Source organism: Felis catus, chromosome B3 (genome assembly GCF_018350175.1).
Source record: "Felis catus isolate Fca126 chromosome B3, F.catus_Fca126_mat1.0, whole genome shotgun sequence".
Taxonomy (NCBI): Eukaryota; Metazoa; Chordata; class Mammalia; order Carnivora; family Felidae; genus Felis; species Felis catus.
This window is the reverse complement of record NC_058373.1, coordinates 80,499,062-80,517,478: the sequence shown is the minus strand read 5'-3', so window position 1 is coordinate 80,517,478 and position 18,417 is coordinate 80,499,062. Positions and strand designations below refer to the sequence as shown.

General features: G+C 39.5%; 1 long non-coding RNA gene across 1 annotated transcript in view; it reads left to right on the top strand.

Moving 5' to 3' along the window:
- The window catches only part of LOC123386037, a 117,154-nt gene that overhangs the window by 38,269 nt on the left and 60,468 nt on the right, over positions 1-18,417 (top strand). The window contains exon 2 of the long non-coding RNA XR_006599492.1: positions 16,745-16,798. This is a non-coding gene — a long non-coding RNA (uncharacterized LOC123386037). The remainder of the gene's footprint in view (positions 1-16,744; positions 16,799-18,417) is intronic.

Sequence of the window (18,417 nt, the reverse complement as noted above, 5' to 3'; positions counted from 1 at the left end):
TATTTCAACAGTCTGTTGGCAGACGGAGGCCTTGGGTGTGTTGATGGAAATGGGGATGGAGAAAAGAAAGAGCTAATATTTCCAAGAAAGGCAGGGTATTACTGGTCATATTTTACAAAGGCACAGAGTGGCTAAATATCTTAGTTGGCCTGGGCTATGAAAACAAAATACTATAGACTGGGTGGCTTAAGCAACATAAAATTATTTCTCATGGGTCTGGGGACTGGAAAGTCCAAGATCAGGTGCCAACAAGGTAGGTTTAACTCTGAGGTTTCTTCCTTTGGTTTGTAGGTGGCTGATAGGCTACTGCCATCTCATTGTGTACTCACATGACCTCCTTTTTTTTTAAGTTTTTTTTTTTTTTTTAATTTATTTTTGGGACAGAGAGAGACAGAGCATGAACGGGGGAGGGGCAGAGAGAGAGGGAGACACAGAATCGGAAACAGGCTCCAGGCTCTGAGCCATCAGCCCAGAGCCTGACGCGGGGCTCGAACTCATGGACCGCGAGACTGTGACCTGGCTGAAGTCGGATGCTTAACCGACTGCGCCACCCAGGCGCCCCAACATGACCTCCTTTTTAAGTGCACTCAGAGAGAGACAGCAAGCGAGCCCTCCAGTGTCTCCTCTTATAAGGGCACCAGTCATATGACAGCTTTGCCCTGATGAGCTCGTCTAACCATAATTACCTCCCAGAGGCCCCGTCCCCAAATCACATTAGGGGTCAGGGCTTCAACATCAGGATTGTGGGGGACACAAACTTTCAGTCATAACAGTAAGGATTTATCAAACATTCCCATAGCTATTAAGTACCAACGCCTGCAACCATACGTAGGTCTTTTTATGCCAAGGTTTGTGTCGATATTTTGAAAAATGGGTTGCAATGACTTGAGGGGTGATTGAATTTAGAACATGAAAGAGAAAGAAGGGATAAAAGAATAAGGAGGTTTTGGTTGCCAGTAAAGGGCTTGATGGAATCTGGAAATTTGTGAGGGTAAGCTAGTTTGATGGAGACAAAATGAGTTCGTTGTGAAGATGGAAAGTTGGAGTTCATGGTGGGCCATCCCAGTGCAGATGGCCTGCAGACTGATGGAATTCTGGTGGTTTAAGCTCTCAGATCTAAAGTGTTGAAAGTCATCAGCACAGAAGTGGTAATTAAAGCCTGAAGACAACAGTTCCCAGAAGGAATGAGTAGAAATAAAAAGAGAAGCAGACATTATGCTCCTAAAAACGTGTTAAGGGAGTGGATCTCATGTTAAGTGTTCTTACTACCATTCAGTGAATGAGAGAGAGAGAGAGAGAGAAAGAGAGAGAGAGAGAGAGAGAGAGAGAGAGACAAAGATGGAGGTGGAGAGAGACAGGAATGTTTGTAGGAATGCCCACACTTACAACTATTCCCTTGGTGAAATAGATATGCAAACAGGAAAAAAATAGAAGAGCAACCAGAGAAAAACTGCTCCTTGGTTGATTTGTGTGTTTGTGTCACTGAAGTCTGTTCATTGTAGGGGTTTTAGGAAGAAGTGGATGGTTGAATATGTCAGATACAACAGTGTTGGTTAAAGCGGATGACATGACAGCTGGCACCGGATGGTCGGAATCTTTTGTGATTCAGTGAAAAGGCCATATGACGAGGAAGAGATCTTGTAGTTAGTGTGCTTCCCATACTTTTCGATTTCACAGACCACTAATATTTCAAAAAGTATTTAAAGGAACTAAATAAGACCATCTAAAACACCATAATCTCTTATCTACCTCATTTTCATAAAAGAGGAAAAACTCTTTTGACATAAATCAAGAAGGCCGTAATTATAGAGTGAAAGACGGTTTGTGCTAAGGGTAGCATTTGTGATGTGGGCTGGTGCAAAGTTAATCCCTGACTGGAGGAGAACTTGCATTTGGGAACCACTGGAACAATATGATACAATATAAACAATGTGTTATCTCTCACTCACATCCCCAGTAAGTCTGGCATGTTATTGTTTCAAAACCAACTTTTTAAGAAACCAATTTTTGTTTATATCTTTCTCCAGAACACCAAAGAGGAGGGTTGGGGAGGCTTAGTAGATCCCTATACACATAATAGAGGCAGATAAAATTAACCAAGTAGTGGGGATATTCAGGGGATATTCTTCCTGATGAGAGCAGCATTCCAAGTTGAGGAGATTGTACAAGTAGTAATAGTTTGTCCCATAAAATTTTAGTTGAATTTTCATACATGGCCAGGAGAAAACTGTGGCTTATTTATCCCTTGACATTTCAAGGTATATTTAATTTCTAAGAGAAATCCAGGAGTCTGATAATTCTCCAGATCCAATTATTCTTGTTGCAATGTAAAGATCACCCTAATTCTGTGAAGTAGCTCCTGAAATACTGTAATTTTCTACCTTCTGTCAGCCTGCTGCAACTAAAACAGTATATCGGAAGCTTGACTTCGTCGCCAAAATCATACGAACTGGACAAATTCAGAATGGGCAGCCCTTAAGGACTGGGGCTAGGTTGGAGCCAGACCAGATTCAGAAATAAAATTAAAAGGCACTAACAGTGCTATGATCTACCACAACACAGGCTCACATGGGATGTTTATGTGTGGAACCTGAAGTTTTATTATACAAAACAGTTCTCTGCTGGTTTGAGAAAGAAAGAATGAGAGACTAATTATGCAGGCACAAATAACAACAACAAAAATGTATTATGCATTAAAATCTGTTTTGATTCTCAAAAATAAATAGCTCTTAGGCAGACACTGAAATGAACAGATTTCAATGACAACAGAGATAAAAATTGCCTACCCGCTCACCACAAAACATTATCCTTTATCTGTAGTATGCGTTTCTATTGGTTCTGCTACTATATTTGATAGTCTTTTTTTTTTCACCAACTGTTCTCTTAAGTTTGAAAATACTGTCTTTGGTCAAATTTCTTCTTCATTAATGCGACCTCCAAGAAGTGGATATTTCTAAGTTCTGGGAAAAAAGCTTCTACAGGTCAAAATAACACCGTGATGATGCTAATGAAACCACCAACATGAAAAACATTTCCTCAGAAGGTACTCTTTTTCATCAAACAATCTCTAAGGAAAAAACCAACCAACAGTACTTATAAAACATATTTACAAACGCACTACTTAGTTATTCTTCTTTTACTGTGCAATATAAAATATATACAGGGGCACCTGGGTGGCATAGTCGTTTAAGCATCTGACTCTTGATTTCGGGTCAGGTCATGATCTCACTGTTTGTGGGATTGAGCCCCGAGTCAGGCTCTATGCTGACAGAGTGAAGCCTGCTTGAGATTCTGTCTCTCCCTCTCTCTCTGCCGCTCCTTTGTTTGTACATGTTTTCTCTCTCAAAATAAATAAACTCTTTTGAAATAAATAAACTTTAAGAAAGTAAAATAAAATAAAATACATGCAGAAAAGTACACACAACAGGTATATACAGCTTCATGAAAAACCATAAGGCAGCCCCTCGGGTACCACCCTTCAGATAAAGAAATTGAACATTGCTGGCACTTCTCCCATCATCTATCTAGAGATAACAGATATCTTAATTTTACAAACAATAGTTCCTTGCTTTTTAAAAAGTTATCCTCTTGGGGCGCCTGGGTGGCGCAGTCGGTTAAGCATCCGACTTCAGCCAGGTCACGATCTCGCGGCCCGTGAGTTCGAGCCCCGCGTCAGGCTCTGGGCTGATGGCTCAGAGCCTGGAGCCTGTTTCTGATTCTGTGTCTCCCTCTCTCTCTGCCCGTCCCCTGTTCGTGCTCTGTCTCTCTCTGTCCCCAAAATAAAAAAATGTTGAAAAAAAATTTTAAAAAGTTATCCTCTCTGTGTATGCATCCTTTACCAATATACATGTAGTTTAGTTTTGTCTCTTTTTGAGTTTATGTCTCTGGCCACTTTTACAAGGATTTGCTATTTGTCTTTGGTTCACACAAGTTTTATTAAGACGTGTTCTGGAGGCTAGGTCATCATTTCTGATCTAATACACACAGCGGTCACATGTCACTACATATTACATTGCTCACACACTGACCCAAATTATGAAAATGAAAAGGCGAAAAAGGGAGTTTGGTACCTCAGTAAAAGACTGCATAGAAATTCATGACTTGATTTGAAAAAAATAGGTGCAGTCTTGTATTGTTGCAGAAATCTTGAATCACAGATCACAAGCTTCTCTTCATGGTCACCAGTAAATAAAGAAAATCTTTCTTCTCTTTGTGTAGACAGGGGTCAGGAAACCATTTCTGTAAATAGCTGGATAGCAAATAGTTTTAGCTTTGTGAATTATAGAGTTTCTGTTTCAGAAACTGCAACTGTAGTGTGAAAGCAGCCATAGACCATACATAAACAAATGGGTGTGGTTGCATTCTAATAGAACTTTATTTACAAAGACAGGCGTTGGGCAGAATTTGGCCCATAGGCTCTATTTTGCAGATCTCTGCTGTAGAAGAAAGCAGAGATTCTTGGGAAGATCTGTTTCTATAGTAACTTTGAAAATGAACAAGAGAGGATGCTTTTTTATTTTTCCTACACAGATGTTTTACAACTGGACTTGGCTTCTTGCTACCCTGGGTGGGTCAACTGATGGATTTTGCAGAGGTTATTTGTCTCTTTCCTTTTTAAATTTTATTTTATTTTTTTTTTATTCCTAGGACAGTATCTTTGAGGCATTTAAAACTAGATGAGAGAGAACTTCAGAGTCACCTTTAGAACAACTTACTCTCATTTTTGACTGCTTCTGTTTTTTTTTTCTTTTTTAAAGTCTTAGACCACAGAAATATTTATTTAATTATTCCATTAATTTCATCAGTTATTTTTGATCAGTTTAAACTTTTTCAAGTGTATCTCCTTTCTATTACACTCAAAAAGCCTGTACAATGATACTAGTTATTGATAGACATGGTAGGACAGCCAACCAGGGAAAAACTGTTCTATCTCATTTCTATGTCTAGATTACTACAGCTGTTGTCTTTAAAAATACTCTTTAAGCAGCTTAACTGAATCAAAATTTAGAGTAAAATAGAAGCATAAAGTGAATAACCTTCTGGGTTGAGAGGCTAGGCTGGGGCATGCGTTTGAGGAAATGCTGAACTGCATCTGTAATTGTTCCTAGGACTCTTCCTAGCTACATAACACAGTAGATTCCACTAAGGCTCAAGCCAGTAGACATACATTTCTATCACTTGTGGCTTAAAGAGTCCTACCTAATACAGAGGACTTCATATTGGCATTGAGATTCCAAAGATGATGTCTGTATACTAGGTAGAAAAGGGAGAGAGCAGGCAGAGGAAAGAGCAGGTTTTAAGTACAGAGCATGGAAGCAGATGGGAAAATTGTGTGTTCTGGGAACAGCAGGGACTTTGTTATTTCTGGAGACTAATGTAGGAAGGGACAGAGGTAGGGGATGAGGCTGGATAGGCAGACCAAATCATGGAGGGTTTTATATGCCCTTCTAAGTGTTTAAGTTTAGGGGTGCATGGGTGGCTCGGTCGGTTGAGTGCCCAACTTCTGCTCAGGTCGCGATCTTGCAGCTTGTGGGTTCAAGCCCCGTGTTGGGCTCTGTGCTGACAGCTCAAGCCTGGAGCCTGCTTTGGATTCTGTGTCTTCCTCTCTCTGTGCCCCTCCCCTGCTCATGCTCTCTCTCTCTCAAAAATAAATAAGCCATTAAAAAATTAAAAATAATTAAATTAAAAAATAATAAAAAAAAAGTGTTTAAGTTTAATCCTGTAGGTGATGAGGAGCCCTTAAAGAATTTCCAGCAAGGAAGCAATAGGAGCAGATTCATGGGCCAGAACACTTGTTCTAATGGTGACATAAAGGGACCAAAATGGAGGCAAGAACGCTGGGTAACTGAGTTGCAGTTGTTTGGGTAAGAGATGATAAAGGCCTGATCCAGGACATGGACAGTGGGAATGGAGAGAAGAGGAAATATATGAAAGATGTCAAGGAGGAAGAATTAGGAGTGATAAAGATGTGGAGAATAAGAGAACATCTTATGGAGTGATAAGATGTGGAGAATAAGAGAACCACTGGATGACCCCGTGGTTTCTGGCTTGGGCAGCTGTATGGATGAAGGTGCTAATCATAAAGATAGAAAGTAAGGTATATGTGTGTGAAGGGATGGATGTGGGAGGGAGGCCAATGGGCAGAAAGTTGATGCATTTAATCTTAGATATGGTGAGACAGAGTGCATGGCATTTTCACTTCAGTTGGATTATGTGGGAGGCAGTAGGATGATCAGATATAAATCATGGTTGTTGAAGGGAGTTCTCAAAGTTTGTATGGTTAGAAAAGAGGAGGTAGTGACCCCTAGGGACATACCCATATCAATTGTAGTCAGAAGGAACAGCCAGAGAAAGAAGAGAAATAACCAAGGGGAGGTAATACCCAAAATCAAGGGATGAAATAATTGAAAGAAGGATGCAGAAGTTAAGGATGTCTGATATTCTAAAGAGGGTAGGCTTTATAACAGCTGAAAAGAGTACATTGAATTTGGCCACTAATAGATTGCTGGTGATCAGTGCAAAAAAATAGTTTCAGGAGGCTACATGAAGCAAAGGCCCAGATTGCATAGCTCGGAAGAGGACTGGAAGATGAGGACTTGAAGGTGGTCATTTTAGACCACTCTTTTCTGTGTTTCACTGTGGAGGACAAGAGAAAAAAGAGCCTGGAAGGTAGGAGCACACATGCTCATGTGCTATGGAGAAGGAGTCATTGAAGATGGAAAGGATGAAGGTAAAGGAAAGAGAAGGAATATTTATGAAGCAAGGACTGAAATGGGGGAGTGGAGGATGGGATCCAGAGAACAGGTAAATGGATGAGTAGTGGATGAGGTAATTGCCTTGGTATCTATTTCTTTTTTTTTCAAAAAAAAAATGTATTGTGGTAAAATACGCATACTATAAAATGTACCATCATAATCATTTTTTTTAAGATTTTATTTTTTTATTAAAATTTATTTATTTATTTATTTTTTATTTTTGAGACAGAGATAGAGCATGAACAGGGGAGGGGCAGAGAGAGAGAGGGAGACACAGAATCTGAAACAGGCTCCAGGCTCTGAGCTGTCAGCACAGAGCCCGACGTGGAGCTCGAACCCACGACCTGGGAGATCATGACCTGAGCCAAAGCCAGATGCTTAACCAACTGAGCCACCCAGGCACCCCTAAAGATTTTATTTTTTTAGGTGATCTCTACACCCAGTGTGTGGCTTGAACTCACAACCCTGAGATTAGACTTAACGTGCCACACTGAATCAGCCAGGTAACCCCCATCATAATCATGTTTAAGAGTACAGTTTAGTGGCATTAAATACATTCATAATGTCGTACAACATCACCACCACCCATCTTCCTCTTTTTGTCTTGTGAAACAAAACTCTATTAAATAATAACTCCACTTTCTTCGCTCTTCCCAGTTCCTGGCAACCACCATTCTGCTTTCTATGATTCTGACTACTCTTAAGTATCTGATATAAGTGGAATCCTTATAGAACTTGTCTTTTTGCAATTGGCTTAGTTCATTTAATGGAACATCCTCAAGGTCCATCCATGTTGTAGCATATGTCAGAATTTTGTTCCTTTTTAAGGCTGAATAATATTTCACTGTGTGAAATGGGTACTTGAGTGGATATTTCCACATTTTAGCTACTGCAGATAATGCTGCTAGGGACATAGGTGTCCAAAAACTCTTTGAGACCTGGTTCTCAATTCTTTTGGGTATAACCAGAAATAGAATTGCTGGTTCATATGGTAATTTTATTTTTAATATTTTGAGGAACTGTCATACTATTTTCCACAGTGGCTGTATCATTTTACATTCCCACCAACACGCACAAGAGTTTGGATTTCTCCACGTCCTTGCCAACGTTTGTTATTTTGTTGTTGTGCTAGTGGTCATTCTAATGGGTGTTAGGAGGTATCTCATTGTAGTTTTGATTTACATTTCCTTAATGATTAGTGATACTAAGAATTTTTTCATGTGTTTATTGGCCATTTGAATATATTCTTTGGAGAAATGTTTATTCAAGTCTTTTGCCCATTTTTGAATTAGGTTTTGTTGTGGTTGAATTTTAGTTTTACTATTCTCAATATTAATCCTTTATCATTGCAAATCCATTATGATTTGAAAATTTTTTATATTCTGTGGGTTGCCTTTTTATTCTGTTGTTTGTGTCTTTTGGTGCACAACACTTGAAAATTTTCATGAAATTCAATATGTCAATTTTTTCTTTTGTTGTTTGTGCTTTTCGTGTTGCATCTAAGAAATCATCACCAAATCCAATGTCGTTAAGTTTTGTCCTATGCTTTCATCTAAGCATTTTTAAATTTTAGATCTTGCGTATAGGTCTTTGATCCATTTTGAGTTAATTTTTGTATATGGTGTTAGGTAAAAAATGTAACTTCATTCTTTTGCATATGGATACCCAGTTTTCCTAGCACCATTTATTGAAAAGAATGCCCTTTCCCCATGGAATGGATCTGTTACTCTTGTCAAAAACAAACTTAACACCCGAAAAACAAAGAATCCAGTGAAGAAATGGGCAGAAGACATGAATAGACACTTTTCTAAAGAAGACATCCAGATGGCCAACAGACACATGAAAAGATGCTCAACGTCGCTCCTCATCAGGGAAATACAAATCAAAACCACACTGAGATACCACCTCACACCGGTCCGAGTGGCTAAAATGAACATATCAGGAGACTATAGATGCTGGTGAGGATGTGGGGAAATGGGAACCCTCTTGCTCTGTTGGTGGGAATGCAAACTGGTGCAGCTGCTCTGGAAAATGGTGTGGAGGTTCCTCAAAAAATTAAAAATAGATCTACCCTATGACCCAGAAATAGCACTGCTAGGAATTTACCCAAGGGATACAGGAATGCTGATGCATAGGGACACTTGTACCCCAATGTTTATAGCAGCACTTACAACAGTAGCCAAATTATGGAAAGAGCCTAAATGTCCATCAACTGACGGATGGATAAAGAAGATATGGTTTATATATACAATGGAATACTACTTGACAATGAGAAAGAATGAAATCTGGACATTTGCAGCAACATGGATGGAACTGAAAGGTATTACGCTAAATGAAATAAGTCAGGTAAAGAAAGACAGATATCACGTTTTCACTCATATGTGAAACTTGAGAAACTTAACAGAAGACCATGGGGGAGGGGAAGCGGAAAAAAAAGTTACAGAGAGGGAGGGAGGTAAACCATAAGAGACTCTTAAATACTGAGAACAAACTGAGGGTTGATGGGGGTGAGGGGGAGGGGAAAGTGGGTGATGGGCATTGAGGAGGGCACCTGTTGGGATGAGCAGTGGGTGTTGTATGGAAACCAATTTGACAATAAATTATATTTAATATAAAAAAATCATTGACCATATACATGAGGGTTTATTTCTGGACTCTCTATTCTATTTTATTGGTCTATATGTCTGTCTTTATGCTAGTACCACACTGTTTTGATTACTATAGCTTTTCTAAGTTTTGAAATCAGGAGGTGTGAATCTTCCAGCTTTGTTTTTCTTTTTCAAGATTATTATGGTTATTCAGGGTCCCTGGAGATTCCATATGAGTTTTAGGATGGGTTTCTATTATTATATGATATTATCTATATATTATATTATTAATTTTGACAGGGACTTCATTGACTATGTAGATTGTGTTGGATAGTATTGTTGTCTTAACAATATTAAGTCTTCCAATCTGTGAACATGGAAAATCTATTATGTCTTCTCAAATTTCTTTTAGCAATAATTTATAGTTTTCAGTGTATAAGCATTTAACCTCTTTGGTTATTCTATTCTTTTCAATATTATTATAAATGGAATTATTTTTTTAACTTTCTTTTCAGATAGTTGATGTTAGTGTATAGAAATCTAACTGGGTTTTGTGTGTTGACTTTGTATCCTAGTTGGCTGAATTTATTTATTAGCTGTGTGTGTGTGATCTTCAGGGTTTTCTGTATATAAGATCATATTATCCTGTAAATAGATAATTTTACTTCATTCTTTCTAATCTAGATGCCTTCTACCTATTTTTCTTGCCTAGTTGGCCTGGCTAGAACTTCCAGTACTATGTTAAATAGAAGTGGTGAAAGTAAGCATCTTTATCTTGTTCCTGATCTTAGAGGAAAATCTTTTAGTCTTTTACCAATGAGAATAATGTTTGTTGTGGATTTTTCACATATGGCTTTTATTATTTTGAGGTAGTTTCCTTCTATTCCTTGTTTGTTGAGTGTTTTTATCATGAAAGGATGTTGAATTTTGTCAAACCTTTTAAAAAATTTTTAAGCATTTATTTTTAAAATTTGAGTGTAGTTGACGCACAATATTATGTTGGTTTTAGGTGTACAACTTAGTGACTTGGTAAGTTTATACATTATGCTATGTTCACCACAGTATAGCTACCATCTGTTCCATTACATTGCTACTACAATATCATTGACTGTGTTCTTTATGCTGTGACTTTTATTCCCATGACTTATTCATTCTATAACTGGAAGCCTGTATCTCCCTCTCCCCTTTATCCATTTTGTCTAACCCCCCACATTCCTCCCCTCTGGGAACCATTAGTTTGTTCTCTGTATTTATAGGTCTGATTCTGCTTTTTGTTTATTCATTTTTTTAATTCCAGTTATGAGTGGAATCATATGGTATTTATCTTTCTTAGTCTGACTTATATCGCTTAACATAATACCCTTTAGGTCCAACGATGTTATCTCAAATGGCAAAAATTTCACCCTTTTTTATGACTGTATAATATTCCATCATCTATACTATATATACTATCTATAATAATACATAATATCTTACATTTTTCTTATCCATTTGCCTATTGATGGGCACTTGGGTTGTTTTCAAATACTGGCTATTGTAAATAAGATGCAATAAACATACGAGTACATATGTCTTTTCAAAGTAGTGTTTTCATTTTCTTTGGGTAAATATGGTATTTCTATTTTTAATTTTTGAGGAACCTCCATACTGTTTTCTACAGTGGCTGTACCAATTTACATTCCCATCAGTAGTGCTTGAGAGTTCCTCAAAAACTTTTTCTGCATCGATTGAGATGATTATGTGAGTTTTCTTCATTCTATTAATGTGGTGTTTTACATTGATCAATTTTTTAATGTTTATTTATTTATTATTAATTTTTTTTATTTTAGAGAGAGAAAGAGTGAGCAGGGGAGAGGGGGAGACAAAGAGAATCTCAAGCAGAATCTCAGGCTGAGCATGGAGCCTGACATGGGGCTCAATCCCGTGACCCTGGGATCATGTCTGAAGTTGAAATCTAGAGTCAGATGCTCAACTGACTGGGCCACCCAGGCACCCCTATTTATTCATTTTTGAGAGAGAGAAAGAGAGTGGGTGTGCACTGGTGCACGCAAGTAGGGGAGGGGCAGAGAGAGAATCTCAAGTAGGCTCTGCACTGTCAGCACAGAGCCCGACACAGGGCTCAAACTCAAGAACTGTGAGATCATGACCTGGACTGAAATCAAGAGTCAAGATGCTCAACCAATGAGCCCAGGCATCTCATACATTGATCAATTTTTATGTGTTGAACCATTCTTATATCCCTTGAATAAATCCTACTTGGTCTATCATTAGGTGCATAAATGTTTATAATTGTTATATCTTCTTGCTATATTGAACCTTTTATTAATATATAATGTTCTCCTTTGTATCATTAACTTTTTAGATTTAAAGTCTGTTTTGTGTGGTATTGATATAGCTCCCTCTCCTCTCTCTTGGTCACTTATTTGCATGAAATACCTTTTTTTCATTTTTTCACTTTTAATCTATTTGTGTCTATGGACTTCAGGTGAGTCTCTTATAGACAGCATATAGTTAGATCATGTGTTCTTTATCTAGTCTGACAATATCTGTCTTTGGAGAGTTTAACCCACTTAGATTTAAAGTAATTCTTCGGGCATCTGGGTGGCTCAGTTGGTTGAGCATCTGACTTTGGCTCAGGCCATGATCTTGCGATTTGTGAGTTGGAGCCCCACACTGGGCTCGCTGCTGTCAGACTGTCAATGCAGAGCCCACTTCAGATCCTCTGTCCCCCTCTCTCTGCCCCTCCCTGCTTGCACTCTCCCCAAAATAAATAAATATTAAAAAAAACTTTAAGTACTTTTTGGGGTGCCTGGGCCTCTCAGTTGGTTATGTGTCTGACTCTTGATTTTGGTCCAGATCATGATCTTAGGGTCATGAGATAGAGCCCTGCATCGTCTCCACTCTGGGCATGAAGCCTGCTTGAGATTCTCGCTCTCTCTCCCTCTACCTTTCCCTGGCTCGCTCGTTCTCTCTCTCTCTCTCTCTCTCTCTCTCTCTCTCTCTGTGTCTCTCTCAAAAATAAAATAAAATAACATAAAAAAAATAAAGTAAAATAAAGTAATTCCTGATAAGAAGGGACTAACTTTTGTCATTTTGATATTTGTTTTGTATATGCTTAGAGTTTTTTTATCCCTCATTTCCTGCATTACTGTCTCCTTTTGTGTTAGTTGCTTTTTTTTTTAAGGAAGTGTCTAAATTTCTCATTTAGTTGTGTCTATTTTCCATGGCTATTTTCTTTGTGTTATTATGGGGCTTACATTGAGCATCCTAAAGTTATAACACTCTAACTTGAATTTATACCAGCTTCACTTGAATACTATACAAAAACTCTGCTCCTGTAAGTTCTATTCCTATCCCTTTCAGTTGTCAATGTCACAAAGTTACATTTTTCCACATTGTGTTCCCCAAAACAAAACCTAAAAATTCTTGTAAGACCATTAAAATATGTAGAACACAGGGGTGCCGGGGTGGCCCAGTTGGTTAAGCATCCATCTTCTGTTCAGGTCATGATCTTGTGGTTTGTGAGTTCGAGCCCCGCGTGGGGCTCTGTGCTGACAGCTCGGAGCTCGGAGCTTGCCCCGGGCTGTCTCCCTCTTTCTGTGCCCCTCCCCCACTCATGCTCTCTGTCAAAAAGTAAACATTAAAAAATACTTATAAAAAATATGTAGAACAGAAGATGTGGAGCTACAAACCAAAGTTTCCATAATACTGTCTTTTAGACAACATTTTTAAAATGTATTATTCTCTTAAATCATGTAGAAAAGAGAAAGTGGAGTCACAAAAGTTGTTACAATAATACTAGATTTCATCATTGCCCATGTATCTATCTTTATCGAGATCTTCATTTCTTCACACAACTTGGAGTTTCTGGCTAGCGTCCTTTCGTGTCACCCTGCAGGACTCCCTCAAGCAGGTCTTTCAGGGCAAGTCCGGTGGTAATAAATGCCTTTGGTTTTTGTTTTTCCGCTAATGTCTTAATTTCTCCTTCACTATAGAAGGACAGTTTTGTCAGAAGATTCTTTGGTTGAGTTCTTTTTTCTTTTAGTACTTGGAATATATCGGCCCGCTGTCTTTTGGCCTCCGAAGTTTTTAATGAGAAATCTACTTATAATCTTACTGCGAATCGCTTGAATGTGAGGAGTGCTTCTCTCTTGTTGCTTCCAAGATTCTGTCCTTGTCTTTGTCTTCCCGCAGTTTGGTTATAATGTGTCTTGGTATGAATCTTTTCAAGTTCATTTCATGTGGAGTTCGCTGAACTTCTTGGAGGTTTATACTCATGTTTTTCATCAAGTTTGGGAGGTTTTCAGCCGTTATTTCTTCAAATATTCTCTCAGCCTCTTTCTGTCTCAACGTCTTCTGAGGTTTTTCTGAAGTTTTCCCTGAACATGTGTAGTCACTTTCTAATCATCCCCATATATCCAGTTGATTTTGAATATCCTAGTTTGTAATGTCTGGTTCTCAAAAGGGATAAAAAAGAAAGATGATGGAAGTTGGGGGGAGGACACTAGCCTTTAAATCCCCTGGGAATCACTCCAGCTGCAGGGAAGGAGGCCTTCCAGTAATGGGGGAGGTGCAGGGACAAGGGCTGCCCCCCCTCTTTGTACCTCTGTGATCAGAATTGCAGCAATCATTAGTGAGCGATTAATGCACAGATCCCTGATATTTGAAAAAAAAATTTAAGGTTTATTTTTGAGAGAGAGAGAGAAAGAGAGAGACAGAGCATGAGTAGGGAAGGGGCGGAGAAAGATGGAGACACAGAATCCGAAGCAGGCTCCATGCTCTGAGCTGTCTGCACAGAGCCCGATGTGGGGCTCAAACTCACTGACTGTGAGATCATGACCCAAGCTGAAGTCGGCCACTTATCTGACTGAGCCATCCAGGAACACACCGCCCCCCCACCCCCCAATATTTGGAACACAGGGTCCTTTTGCCTGATCTAACTCCCACAAGCTGTGTGCAAGCTGGTTCAGGAACATGTGCACAGTTGCCTGCCACGTGGCTGAGGGTGGGGGATGGTTGCTACTGTGATAAGAGCTGAAATACTCTGAAATTAGCTACTATTTACCATTTAAGTCTTTCCCTGGAAGTAGCAGCCTTCTATAGACTCCAAAGTGCCAAAATGGTTACATCAGACAGATTCTGTTAGTGCAATTGTTGTCCAGGTGAGGAGAAAGATTCCTGGTGCTTCCTACTCTGCCATTTGTCCAGAAACCTTCTCCTTAACTGTTTGTCTCATTATTATGTAAATGGTTCTCTCTCTCCCTCTTTCTCTCTCTTTTTTGAAAGGAGAGAGGGAGAGAGAGAGAGAGAGAGAGAGAGAGAGAGAGAGAGGAGAGAATATCTTAAGCAGACTCCACCCTCAGCACAGAGCCTGAGGAAGGGCTCCATCCCAGGACTGTGAGATCATGACCTGAACCAAAGTCAAGAGTCACATGCACAACCAACTGAGCGACCCAGGTGCCTGTGTTTATACAGTTCTTAATATTATGCTATTTTGTGGGGATGCTAAGTAAGTAAGTAGAAGATACAGTACTGATGACTATTGTGAAGCACATTTTAGCTGGAGAGACAAATAGAAACAAATAGTGATTAGTGGTAAGCAATCAATAAGGCATAACAAAGTAGAAGAGTTTTGACAGGAATGGCCAGAATATGACACTCACCCTTGTTTGTCTCTTCCTGACCCAAGACAAACAACAATAACTAATCACAATGGTTTTTTTTTGTGTGTGTGTGTGCCCAGTCTTGGGCTCAGAATTCATCACAGGCTTTAGGCAGTCTCTAACAGTTTATAAAAATTGATGCTTGAGTTAATAGCTGTTTGTCATCCCTGGTTTACGGTAAAAATGTTAAATACCTTAAGAATTTGAAGAAAGGTACATTGTTGCTTGGAGTAAATTGTATTATTTCAAGGGAAAGGACAATATATTCTGTTTGGTAGTTCCCATGCCATTATAATCAGAGGTTCAGTTAGGGCTTGTTGAGTTAATTTCATAATTTTAAGAGATTTTATCATAAGGGAACACCAACCTAATATATGTTAACATATTGTTTATAGCACCTCCATAAGGGTTAAAGGAAAAGCATAGTTTTTCCTTTAAGAGTTTCTATTCCAGCGCCTGACAGCTTTTTCTTCCCTTGCCGTTTAAACTCATTTTCCTGTTTTCTTTGTCTTTATGGTAGATGGAAAACAGCTGGCCAGCATCCTCAGCTAATACTTATTAAATATCTTCTTAAAAATAATTCTTTAGCTTGAGGACGTGATGCTAAGTGAAATAAATAAGCCAGTCCCCGAAGGATAAATACTGTATGATTCCACTTATGCGAGGTACCCAGAGTAGTCAAACTCATAGGATACAAAGTAGAATGTTGGTTGCCACCGCCAGGAGGGAGGGAGCGATGGGGAGTTAGTGTTTCATGGATACAGTTTCAGTTTTGTCAGATGAAAAGAGTTCTGTGGATGGGCGGTAGAGGTGGTAGCTCCACAATGTGAGTGTGCTTGATGCTTCTGAAGTATCCCCTTAAAGATAGTTAGGATGGTGAAAAAATTCCTTACGCGCATCAAGAGGTATATCTTTACCCTAGGTGGACCCCGGAGAAACCATTTCCCAGCAACCTCAGTGTATTTACTTCCATTTGTTTCTCATCTTTCTTTGTGGCCCCTCTTTCCATTCTTGCAGGAACTTTGTTCTCTTCCCTGGACCATCTTCAAGCCTTCCACAAACCAGATGTAGTTTTGGAAGGAAGGCAAAGCCAGTATAGTGGGGAGGCTATCTCAAAGATCCTCCAGTTCTGTGCCTTGTTAGGGTTGCTCTGTTTGCTTGACAACAGCATGGCGTCACCCGTGGTTTGTTCTAATTCATTGATTTAACATTTTTTTTTCATCTATAAAGTGGGGGTGGATGAGCTCCGATGGAATTTATAGCTCACAGTTACCTTTGATAACCATTAATTTTTGCTGTGAACTTACAAATTATCATTGCTATCATTTGGGGGGTTTATGTAACAAAATATCATGCTTTTGTTTTTCAAAATTAAGAATTCAATACAAGTTGAAAGCACCAAACTTGTGAACTTGTTTTTCCATTTTCCCCATCTCTTTTCTGTACTTAACATTTTTCTTTTGGAATGTTTTTTTAAAAAATACACCCCCCTCCCCTCACTTTTTGGTTAAGGATTGCGATTCCTCAGTAAGGCACCTGAATACAATCAGGCTTTATGTCTTTAATTAGTGTGCTTTCTTTTCTCCCCAGAAACACTGGGCTAGCTGAAAGTCTTTAATTTCCTAGTTTGTAACTTACAATTAAATATTATAGGTTGCAGGCTTTACTGGGAATGCCTCATCAGTAAAGTAGTTCAGCCTGGCTTAGTTTTAAATCTCTTTCCTTTGCCCTTATCTAGCAGAAGAGCCTTTGGGTGAAGACATGGAAACTTGGAAAGGAATTCTTTGTTACAGTAAGTGCATGACTATTTTTCAGTTTCCTTAGGGGAAAAGTATCGTAAAGCAGAGATATGGTTTTAAGTACTTGTCCACGAGTTGATAATACTGTTGTTGGTTTGTCTCAGTGTTTGCTTTCACTCATCCACTGTTTCAGTGAGGTGTAGAGGAGGACGGGGAGGTATTTAGTAGAATAATGGTATTAGTAGAGTAAGAAGTTAAGATTTGTCCACCCTCCAAAAAATTTTACCAAGAAACCCAACCCAAACTTTCTAGTTCTCTAAGAAGCAATTCATGTGAAATTGGTGCTGTGCCAGTTAGAAATTGTACGTGTGTGTGTGTGTGTGTGTGTCTTCTGTAACCACCACTCCGAAGTCTGCCTCGTGTCCTCTCCTGGCCAATAACCCCCCAATGGCCACTGCTGGTACAATTTGGTGTCATGGCTATCGGGTCTGTGGACTTGCACTATGATAGATATAGCTTCAACCTTGGCAGACCAATCACACTGCAGGACCTCCGTGACTTTGGATCTGTCCTGGTATTTAAATTTTTTTTTTTTTCAGCGTTTATTTATTTTTGGGACAGAGAGAGACAGAGCATGAACGGGGGAGGGGCAGAGAGAGAGGGAGACACAGAATCGGAAACAGGCTCCAGGCTCTGAGCCATCAGCCCAGAGCCTGCCGCGGGGCTGGAACTCACGGACCGCGAGATCGTGACCTGGCTGAAGTCGGACGCTTAACCGACTGCGCCACCCAGGCGCCCCAAGATCTGTCCTGGTATTTAATATTCAGGTGACACTACTTGAACTGCTGAACAAGTCAGTTGTTGGCATCTGTGGAAGGTCCAGGTTTTACCATGCACCAGAAGAGGTTAGATGCTACCCCTGATTTATAGAAGTTGATGTTGGTCTGGAGCTTGATGCCAGGCTGGCGCCATGCTGTCTGCTGGCCTTTCAAAGGGAATTCTGGCCTTTTTAATTTGGCTTCATATTTCTTGGATGACCCATGTGTTTTGGACAGTATACTGCCTGTGTGGCAAAGTTTTGCGGCGCCATTTAGCTCTGCATTACCAGAAAGCGTGGCTGGCCGAGTCCTTTCTTGAGCTGTGTGCTTTGTGGCTATAGCCGGCCTTAGGCTTCAGTCCTTGTTACCAAGCTGATACACCAAATGGGCCTGGATCCGTTGTTTGTGTTTTTTAGTATGCAGTCAACAAAACAGGACAGTTTTGGAGTATTCTGATGATCTTGGTAGGTTAAGGAGAAGGCTGTTTTCCCAGTGTGTGGAGTGTGCAAATTTGTACTCCCGAGGGAGATGGCATAGTGTTTATTAAATAAAATCTCTTACGCCACACTGTTGTTGTATTGATGAAGTTAGAGCACTCTAAATTTCACACATGCAATCAGACGGTGCTGGGGAATATTTTTACGCTGCCAAATGAATCATAGAAGCTGTTCCCCAGCCCCCAAAACAGTGTATGACAATGAATATGCACTCAGAATATGTGTGAATGGATGTGTGAACAAATGAACAAATTTAATTAGTAGATCTCAAAGTCGAGTTCTGCAAATGGTGTTAAAAATTTCCATAAAGCCTTGATATTGCTCCTTGCTATTTTCCTTTACCTGTTACATAGCAAA